Raw genomic sequence first — 10,766 nt, forward strand, 5'->3', positions numbered from 1 at the left:
TTCTGTCACATCCTGTTTGTTTTTACACAGTGGATAAAAGCTTCCCACTAGGTGTCCAGAAAAGGACAATTCAGTTTGAATCCTGTGTAGGTGATGGGGTGCGTTTGATTGCCACTCTTGTCACCTTTGCTGGAGGCTCAGAAGCACTGTTGGGATTGGGGCTGTCACTGTGCTGGAGAAGCATTTATTTTGGTGATATACTCCCAGCATTTATCCACATGCACCAATTTTTCTGAAGGGCTACTCCCCCCCCACCACCACCACCCCTACCCCTACACAGAATTATATTGGGCTCCTCAGGACATCCCAGAATTCAGCTGTGAAAGAAAACAAAACAAAAGCATGGCTCAATTTTCCTCTGTGTGCTAATGTGTTCTGCAGAGAAACAAACAAGAAAATACCTCTGGAACAAGAGGAGCCATACACTGGCAGATGTGCTTATTGATTTTAAGAAATCTCTTCCTGTAAAATGTGCGGCACGTTTAAGAACCTGCAGGAACAAAACCTCTGAAATCCTCTCTCCACCCACCACCAGCGTCTCCCTTCTCAGCAAGACCAAGAAAAAAAAAGGACAACTAAACAAGCGTCGCTGCAATAAATCCCAAAGGATGTGAAACCATCTGGACTGGAAAATGTGCACAAGCTGTAAACAAATGGCCTCAGTGAGCTCAAAAATTCACCTCACGCTGCAGAGCTGACCTGGCTCTGACCTAGGTTCCCCATCTCCTCATAACCCACTCGCAAACACTTCCCCCTGTTGTCCCGGAGATGGCAAAATGTCTCAGCAATGGCCTTTTGATCAGTGAGAAAAAACGCAGGTGTTCACAAGCCAAACGGAACATGCTTTGGTCGGGGTTAAAGGTCACGGCCAACGGCGAGATGCTTGCTGGTTAATGTCAAAGATGTTGATTTGATCCCAGCTGTGGGTGCATGGGCATTTGTGCATGATGAGAGAGAAAGAGAGTGAATTATGTTTTGATAGAGACAGAGAGAAAAAGAAAGAGTGGCAGGAACACTGAAAGAGTAAAGAAGAAAGGAAGCATGACAGAAGTTGACAGGAGTTTCACTCCTGCTTTTCCTTCTTAAATTCCCCTTTTCCTTATTTGGCTGCCAGGCTCCACAGAGGGGCAGTAAAGTGAGCCACTGCCAGTCACTCCCCCCTCCAGCAGCCTCTCAGTGCACCTTCACAATAGTGTGAAATATAATTGGACACCTGCACTCAAGGAGCAACCAAAAATAGCTCTCTGTGTTTACACTAGAGCTCAGAGGAGAGTGCGTAGTGCAGCCAGAGTATCATTGTTACCCTTTGTTAGACTGTTAGGGTGTTTCATTACTCTAGTCTGATTGCCCAGCCCCTCCACAGCACAGAAATACAACTCCCCCTATGTTCTGAAGGTAAAATTGGCATTTCAAGAGCTTTTCTGTGTCTTTGTAAATTCTCAAGCACACCAGACTGCTTGGCCTGAATCTGGTTTTAGCGCCGCTCATTCACGAGGAATTTTCAGTACAATACAAGGATTAATTCCTTTAGAGGAGAAATATGTTTTTTTTAAGTGAGAGAGAGCCTGCCATGGTGTGCAGCCTTCCTCCCACTCACTTTTAAAAAAAATATACCATTTCCCCCCTTCTTCCATCCTTGATTTTAAATGATCCCTAGTTTTTCTCTTGGTGAACCATGCCTTTCAATAATCAAAAGAGGAAGACTTTATCTTTTGAGAAGTCAGGCAGTGTGTGCTGAAGGCAGCAAAGTAAAGGGTTGCCGAATGTGTCCACACGCCCCACTATTTACAGTTCTATCCTGATCAATACACACTCCAGGCGCCGAAAACCTCACTGAACCAGATCTACATCTACACCTCTTACCCCAGGGACCTGGAGATGGCCCTCAGCACACAATTAAAATTTCACACTTGACTGCCTTCTACAGACTGTCAATATTAGGAAAATAAATAACAGCTAAGTTTAAAGCAAACATAAAGTTAAAGGGGACTAATAAATAACTTGTAGAAGTAATGCATACAAGAAAAAGGTAGAAATGTGGTTTGTCGACGCTACATAAGTCTGCAGGGTGTTCTGTGAGTCCCGGTGTCGTTTCACCATGTGTAGCAGAATTCCTTCACCCTCCTATGAATGCATGCACCAACTTTTTAAAAAAAAAAAAAATCATTAGATTCTACTAAAATAGCATTTCATGATTCACAAAATTAAAAATAATGCCTTTTTATCTTAGCCTTGGTGCAGCCCTCTGACCATCTGTCTGAAACAAGTTGCATTAGCTCCCTTCTGCCATCTCTTTAAATCAACTTTCTTGTGATTGGCTGCCCTTTGCAAACAGCAGGTTTGACAGCGGGTGGGTCTTCTGTGCTCAGAGCCAAAGCTGTGTGTCTGAGATGATGACTCTTATCAACATCATACAGGGCCAAGAGCAGAAAAAACCTCTCTTATATTGAGCTTCTGCAGCAGCCTGAAGCCTGAGCTTTTGCTCAGATTGCATCGCATAGACTGACTTCATTATTTGAAACTTTGCCCTTGGTGACTTGAGTATTCACCGTTCTAACTGCAAAGAACTACGCATCTCCTTTTAGCACAGATGTAATTAAGCAAAATGCTAACTTCAGCATGCTAATTTGTTTCCACCAACCATAGTAACATGCTCAAATAGAGTGTCTTCTAATACATATATACCTTGTTCAATTCATCCAGTCCGTGACGACACAGTAAACATGACATTACAAGTAAAACATGAAATGTAACTGGATTAAACACATGACAGCTCCTTGTCAGTCATGCATACGCTCATGAAAAAGAAAGCTTATATAGGCCTCTATACGATCCTGTGAAAAACTAAACCCTTACTGCTTTCAAAGGAATGAAGAGCGCATGTAGCAGCCAGGTGCTGATAATCACCTTCTCTTAATTAACTAAGTGTGAGCACCGCTATAAAAGCAGAGATTTTGGTAGGTTGCTGGCCTGGAGCTTTCAGGTGTTAATGCCATGCCACAATCTTATTCACATCTTCTTTTTTCAAACTCTTATCTTTTGTGTCTTCATTGTCAGTGTATCAGTTGTCTTCCCTCGTGTGCTCCTCATGGCCTCTTTGTATATATTCTGGATTTGCTGTTCACTTCCCAGTGATCACCCTTAGATCCAGGCTACGTCCACACTAGCCCGGATAAATTTGTAAACGGCGTTTTTGAAATTTATCCGCTCCGCGTCCACACTATCGCTTTCAGTCGTTTTCACAGAGTTGTGCGTCCACATTGAAACGGCTGAAAACGCTTACGTTCCAGTACTGCGCATGCGTGAAACGCAAGATGATTCTGTCTGCCATTTATTTACTTTCCGGCTCTTTGAAACGTTGTAGCAAAATGTCGAGGAAAAGCACAGAGTTTTTTAAATGGACTAACAATGAGATGGAGCTGTTGCTGTGAGTAACACAAAAGTACAAAGTTGCAAAAGCGAGTGGGAATTAAAGAATTTGAAGAAAAGCTATCTGAAGCATGTACAAACTGATATTAATCTTTAATAGGGCTGTCAAAATTGAGAGCAAACAAAACAACTGCTGTATAATGCCCTCCGCTATCTTAGTTTAATTGGTCACATGACTGCATCACATGACCAAAACGTGTCATCGTTTTCGAAAAGGCTCCAGGTTCGCTGTCCACACTGCGACGCGAAAATGGCGTTTTCAAATGTATCCGCTTTGGAGAGCGTTTTCAAAACGATGCATTTTCCTTGACTGAAAACGGCGTCTCAGTGTGGACGGGAGGCCAAAACGGAGAGAAAAAGATGCGTTTTCAAACGAAAACGTATTAGTGCGGACATGGCCCCAGTTACACAGGCCTAGAGGTTGGCGACCACCTGGAGACTGCCAGCCGCTCGAGGAAAATGAGTATTCCCAGATACACTGTGAAATCAACTGCTAAAGCCCCAGGCATGCAGGATTAGAGACCAGTCGGTGACCCAGTTGAGTGCTTATCTCACAATTTATAACAAAACAAACTTCAAAGGAAACAAAATAGAAGTTGGGGTAAGATGTGTGACGCTGAAGAGGCAAGTCGGCATGTTAAAGGTGAGGAAGAAAGAAGCTGAGAGGATTGACTGGGCTGCAGAAGTTGGAGTGTGGAGATCACGGTGATACCATCAATGTCTTTCTAGGATCCTGAAGTAATTGAAGTCAAATGCTGACTGTAAATGTCAAAAAGAGAGGGGAGGTGAGCTGCTGGCCTGTAGCAGTTTCACAGTTTGCTGAATTTCTCTTGAAATTCCTCTCTTGGTATTTTTTTACTGACACTGATTGATTTTTCTTTCTATACTTTATCTATTTTTTAAATATCTTTTTTTTTCTGTACTAAAACTTATTTCTGTGAAATACTATTTTTAGCTGTCTCTCTGTGGCTGTCTCTCTGTTCCCTCTGGTTTGGTGTCACTAGAATTTCACTTAAATGGCCTGAAACCAGAAAGAGAACACATAAATAATGAGTCAAACACATCAGTTTTAGTTTTCTCACATGAGGAATTTGTGTATTTGTGTTCTTCTCTGTGTTGCTCTTTGTGGTTAAAAAGTTGTATATTCGATATTGCATTCAAATATTCTTAGAAGTCATGTAAAAAGAATTTTTTCACAAGACTGTAGTGCTTACATGGGAATTAAGAGGGTAAATAGCCCTCAATTAACTGATCATCAGCAAATAAAAGCAGCTGTTTCAACAGTTTTCAGGTTTGGGGCATTCAGGTGTGTGTTAACAAAATGCCACAATCCTCCCAGGAGTGGACATCCAAGCAAATTCACCCAAAGGTCAGACTGTGCAATACAGCAAACCCAGCAGCTACATCTCAGTTAGCACATTAAATATTTAAGTTCATGATAGTACAATTAGAAAAAGACTGAACAAGTATGTCCTGTTTGGAAGACTTCACAGGAGAAATCCTTTTATTTTTAAGAAGAATATTACAGCACAGCTTAGGTTTGCAAAGTCAGATATGAACAAACCACAACATTTCCAGAACAATGTCTTTTGGACAGACAAGACCAAAGTGGAAATTTGCACTTCACAATGTTTGACGAGCACCAAACGCAGCACAAACACAAACTGTCAAGTACAGTGACGAAGGGGTGAGCTGAAAGACCGGGGCACCTGCAGTCACTAAATCAGCCGTGAACTCCTCTTTATAGAATCACATGTGAAGACACCTGACAGTTAAAGCTCGACTAAAACTGGGTCGTGCAACAGGACAATGATCCTAAGCACAGCAGCAAATCTACAACAGAACGGCTGAAAAAAGTGTTCCAGACCTCAGCTCAATTGAAGCCCTGCTGCTGTGCATAAATAAATGGCCTGAAACCTTATTGAACTGAAGCAACGTTGCAAAGAAGAGTTTGCTGTTTGACTAACGAAGTGATACAGGAAACAATTTCTTCAAGTTATTGTTGCTAAAAGTGGTTCCACAAGCCACTGAATCACAAGGTGTGCTTACTTTTTCACGTGACTGTAACACTTTAAAAATGCATTACAAGCACTGATTTCAAAAATTCTGAACTGTGAATAGTATGAACTGACCAAATCTGTATGTCAGGATGACCAAAGGTATCACAGTTTATACTGATTATTTTGTTAAAAATTTGGCAGCTCTTAGGATGTTTAATACTAAAGATATGACTCTTATGGTGATGCTAGACTAGCATCAGTCTATGATACTGTCTATGACAGGGGCGGTCAACTCCAGGCCTCAAGAGCCGGTGTCCTGCAGGTTTTAGATCTCACCCTGGGTCAACACACCTGAATCAAATGATTAGTTCATTACCAGGCCTCTGGAGGACTTCAAGAAATGTTGAGGAGGTAATTTAGCCATTGAAATCAGCTATGATGGATCAAGGACACATCTAAAACCTGCAGGACACCGCTCTCAAGGCCTGGAGTTGGCCACCCCTGGTCTATGAGCTGTGAATGACTGCACCAGGTTTAATATTCACCATTGTATATTCAGCAGAAGCACCCTGGGAAGTTTCCATTCACTGAGCACCATCGTTCATGGCATTTCAATATAAAACAAAAAATTAGGAGGTTCAAAGTCGCTTTATTTATTCATCTTTTGTGCACCATATATGCACAAATGTTCAACATAATGTATTCAAAACAGTGCACTGACCCACCAACAGGCAGGCAGGCATTGTCAGCATTACATTCATACTAGCTTGTCAAAAAGAAAAAGAAAATCATGAGTACTGATTCTTTATGACAACTCTGGATCAACATATTGTCAGTGTCTGTGTACCAAAGAAATGTCAGGCAGAGGTTTGACTACAGCGCTGAATTCTGGGATACTCTACTCCAAGTTGTTTTCTCTTCACCCAGCAGAAGGTTTAGTCCTCTGGGAGAAAAGCTGGCACAGGTTGGCTGCTTTGTTCTCTGTAAGACATGACAAAAGTAAAGGCGCTGCAGCTGCAGTGTGCTAATTTGTGACTTCCTGGCCAAACATCTCTACATTTTAAGATTTTAAAACCTATTTGACCGCCATGATAAATGCATCTTTTCAGCTAAACCACTTCCCACGGAGTTAGCGCTCCAGCACAGTTCCACAGGAAACCATGACGGAAACAAACAGAATGAGACCGATTGAATTTGCAGAGTTGTCAGCTTTAGGTGAGGTAAAAAGTAGTTTCCTAAGGTGCGGGGTAAATTTAAGCGGAACTTGAAATCTGCAGAGCTTGTCAAAGACTTGGAAACAATCCATTTTTCAAATGATTTCCAGCTAACTGAAACACAGACGGGGCTCAGCTACATGGGGAAAAAAAGTAAATAAATAAAAAAAAATGTGAGCAGTGGAAAGGTATCTTGTCTGTGATAGATGGGGGATTTTGACGAGGATTCGTCGTCTATCTTCCTCTCTGTCTGCCTGTTTTGCTGGAAGCAAAAACAGGAGGAGATAATTGCTTGGTCTAACTTGTCATCTTCATGCTGAGAGGTGCTCTGTGACTGTGTTGTGTCCTTCAAAGGACACTTGAACGACATCAAAACTACAAGTGGTGAGTGCAGATGAATCACATAATGGAATTTATGGGTTGGAGTTTGAGGTATTTGTTCAATTTCAGCGTTTGTCTTTTAGACCCACTTTGGAAACTGACATATGTTTTTTTTTCTGAAGACATTTTTCAAAAACATTTAAAAAAAATATTTCAGTCATCCTTGAAATTAAAATCAACCTGCAGCACAGCCGCAGCTGATGGTCATCAGATGTTTTGCTTTTGATGATAAAACTTAAAGCTGTTCTAATCTAGAGATTAAGCACAGTCATGTGAAACGGGACACCCCATGATTTGCCTTGTAGAAGCACCTTTAGATAGTAAATGGCCTGCATTTGTATAGCGCTTTTCTAGTCCATAGGACCCCAAAGCGCTTTACACTACATTCAGTCATTCACCCATTCACACACACATTCACACACTGGCGATAGCAAGCTACATTGTAGCCACAGCTGCCCTGGGGCGCACTGACAGAGGCGAGGCTGCCGGACACAGGCGCCACCGGGCCCTCTGACCACCACCAGTAGGCAAACATGGGGTTAGTATCTTGCCCAAGGATATTTGGCATGCAGCTAGGATGCAGCCTGGGATCGAACCACCGACCTTCTGATTAGTGGCTGACCTGCTCTGCCACCTGAGCTACAGCCACCCCTTTAGCAGCAATAACTTGAAGTAATCATTTGCTGTACGACTTTATCAGTCTCTCGCATCACTGTGGAGACATTTTTACCCTCTCCTTTTGCTTTTTCAGAGGTGCTCAGAGTTGCTGATGATCAGTTCATCAAGTGCATTTGATTATCAGCACCTGGCTGCTACCTTCCTTCTTAATTTCTGGAGTTACTGTAAGAGTGTACTTAGTTTTCACAGGACTCCACACATAACTGTGAAAAGCTTTTTTCGTGACTGTATGAATTGTTAAAGTGAAGAAAGAAGAGAATTATTACCTTTAGCTGTTCTGCACAGTCGTGATGCAACATTATCACTAACTTGCACTTCGTGTAGTCATGATATAACACACATGAAACATCATCTTTTATTGAGGCTATTTGTGGGATAGCATTGCTTTTTTTCATGCTGACTCAAGAAGTGTAAACTGACAACTGTTTCCAGGCTCTGTTTCGTGTTTTATGACCTACATTTATTTAACACGCATGTGACTGTAAAGTGAGTCTCTGCTCGGTACCTCCACGACTTTGGTTTTGCCTCTTTCAACCCCAGAGTACAATTAAAAAAGACAAATATCTCAATTTTTTGTTTAAAAAAAAAAAAAAAAATCAAATTTGCGACCACTTGATGCGGATCACCACACAGGGCATTTGAATTTGTTCTAAATTATAATTATCGGGCTCATATTTAATGGCGTGACTGCTCATGAGAGCAGCGAGATAAGAGAGCAGTGGGGGTGGATCCTCGTGGCATTGTGCAATCAGGACATGGTGATGAGAAAAGGTCATTTGTGCTAATGCAACATTTTTTTTTATTATGAGAAAGACGTCAGCGTTGATAGATGATCCAAAGGTCGCTGGTGTCGTCACGCCCCTTCTGTCCTGTAGGGTGATGCAGAACAGATCTGATGACTGCCCTCCACATTCTGCGCTCCATCAGGGAACAAGCGAGGGAGCAGCTCATCCGGTGGGCGGATAAGGACCTGGGTGGAGCTCACTCACTTTCATGATGAACAACCTTGTCTGCAACCTTACTCGCAATGCAAACTCACCGACTTTAGCGCAGCGGCTTAAAGTTTTTCTTAATTTCTCTGTGGCACGAAGACATATGGGAGAAGATTCACGCTCTTCTGATCTGGATCAGCAGCTTTAACAGGAATGAAAAGCCCGTGTCCTCACCACCGACACGCTGCTTGGATAAACACACAATTCATATTGAGCAAATGAATCACCTACTTGATATGCACAGGAGCAGTAATCATTATCTGGCTAGCTCATAAGCATTATACCCATAGCCTACCAGTAAACAAAGCTTATTAAATCACTTTTTGTCAATTAGCTCTTTGAAAAATGATCTAGGGTAAAAAAAATAAATAAATAAATGCTGTGAACATGATGGACGTGATGTGGGAATTGAAGAGTGGTATTGTCTTTGTTCTTATGCTTTACTTTGCCTTAGCTAGGAAACTATACACTGATAGCCAAGGAAATGACAAAGCAAGTGAGCTGCTAACAAGTGCTGAAGGGAATATTTACTCTTAGAAGTAGAATTAGATGTCTCATTTAAATGGACGCACTAGAATCAACAACACAGAAATGAGAATGAGTTAACTTTTTTGTTAAATCTTAGCTAAAGAAAAGTGCTCAGCAACTCTGAGAAACTTCCAGCTCTGTGGAAGCAGGTCATGCTGTACCCACGAGGAAATCGCATGCAAAACCACCCTGTGAGGTAATCCATCTTATACATGAGACAGTAACGTAATGCAAAAAATATATCAGTTCTGTTATAGGGTGACACTCACTCTCATCATAATTGAATTAGGAACAAAGTGATCTAAGATTAACCAGAGGTTCAGAATCTTTTCATCTACTGGTTAATCGCTTGGAAGGATGAGGCTGAAACAATGAAGCGGTGCTTTGAATCTGGCCTGCATTAGCAAAGCAGGAGCCAGGACTGCAGAAAGGCAGAGGTAAGCCATATAAAGCCAAAGCAAAAGAGCAGTGGCAGCGGCGGCATGTGGAAAAGGTGACCGCTGTTCTGCTTAGGCAGTGTTTGGTTGTCTTTTGTGTTTCTATCTAGTGGCCACAATTCAAAAAAAGATCTGATGTCTTCCTCCCGTGATGTGCGCTCTTATCACACGACACAGATGTCTGAGTGGATGCCAGCGGGCTCAGGTCTGTGATGGGAACTCCTAGTTATGTGCGGTGGCACCCGGTGCGAACGCCAGCTTCCAAAGGGCAGACAGATAAATTATTCAGCCTGAAGTTTTGCATCAGCACAGCTCGGATGGCAGCACATGAGAGGGATTAATTCATGCAACATCCATGAGAGGACAAGGAGATGTCTCAAAGCCACGAGTTGAGTGAGGGGTGCTCATATGTGTGCGGAGAGGCAAATCGCTGCTCATTATGGAAGAATTGCTAATCGCATAATTACTAATGACTATGATATCTTTGTTTTTGAGATGCAGGTGAGAGCGAAAACAACAAAGCGATGCCTCATGGAGTGTTTGCTCTGCTTCTGTCGTGCTGTTGACTGGTTATATTGTTTTCAAATGATTTTGTGAATTTTAAGATCAATAACTTTTGCTTATTATCTTGGGAAAAGATGCACCGAGAGTGTCTCAGTAATATTAAATTAAATCTAATCAAATCAAATCAAATCACAACAGCGTGGCTCTCTTAGGCCTGTAATCATTATCATGTTCTTATTCCTGCAAACGTGCAACTTTAATCAGCTCGGCTGACCACGAATAAGTACAGGCACGCCGTATGTTGATGGCGACTACTGTAAACGAGGTGTGTTTCTTATTGATAATGTGTCAACACCACGCTGGTCACAGATGTGCTCACCCGCACGTTTGCCTGAATGACTTTGACAGCGCTGGCACAGCTGAATAGATATTGTTTGACTGACATGGGGAGGCCTGTCAGAGGAGAATTAGCAGACCATTAGCATTCCATGACATTTTCCCATCCGTCCAGAAAGCAGTTGTGGCCCTGTAAACAAAATGCTGTTGTGGTGCATGGCAAGGAGAAAAGGGAATAGAATGTAATGTAAAATGGCATTGTTCAGT

Source organism: Oreochromis niloticus, linkage group LG15 (genome assembly GCF_001858045.2).
Source record: "Oreochromis niloticus isolate F11D_XX linkage group LG15, O_niloticus_UMD_NMBU, whole genome shotgun sequence".
Taxonomy (NCBI): domain Eukaryota; kingdom Metazoa; phylum Chordata; class Actinopteri; order Cichliformes; family Cichlidae; genus Oreochromis; species Oreochromis niloticus.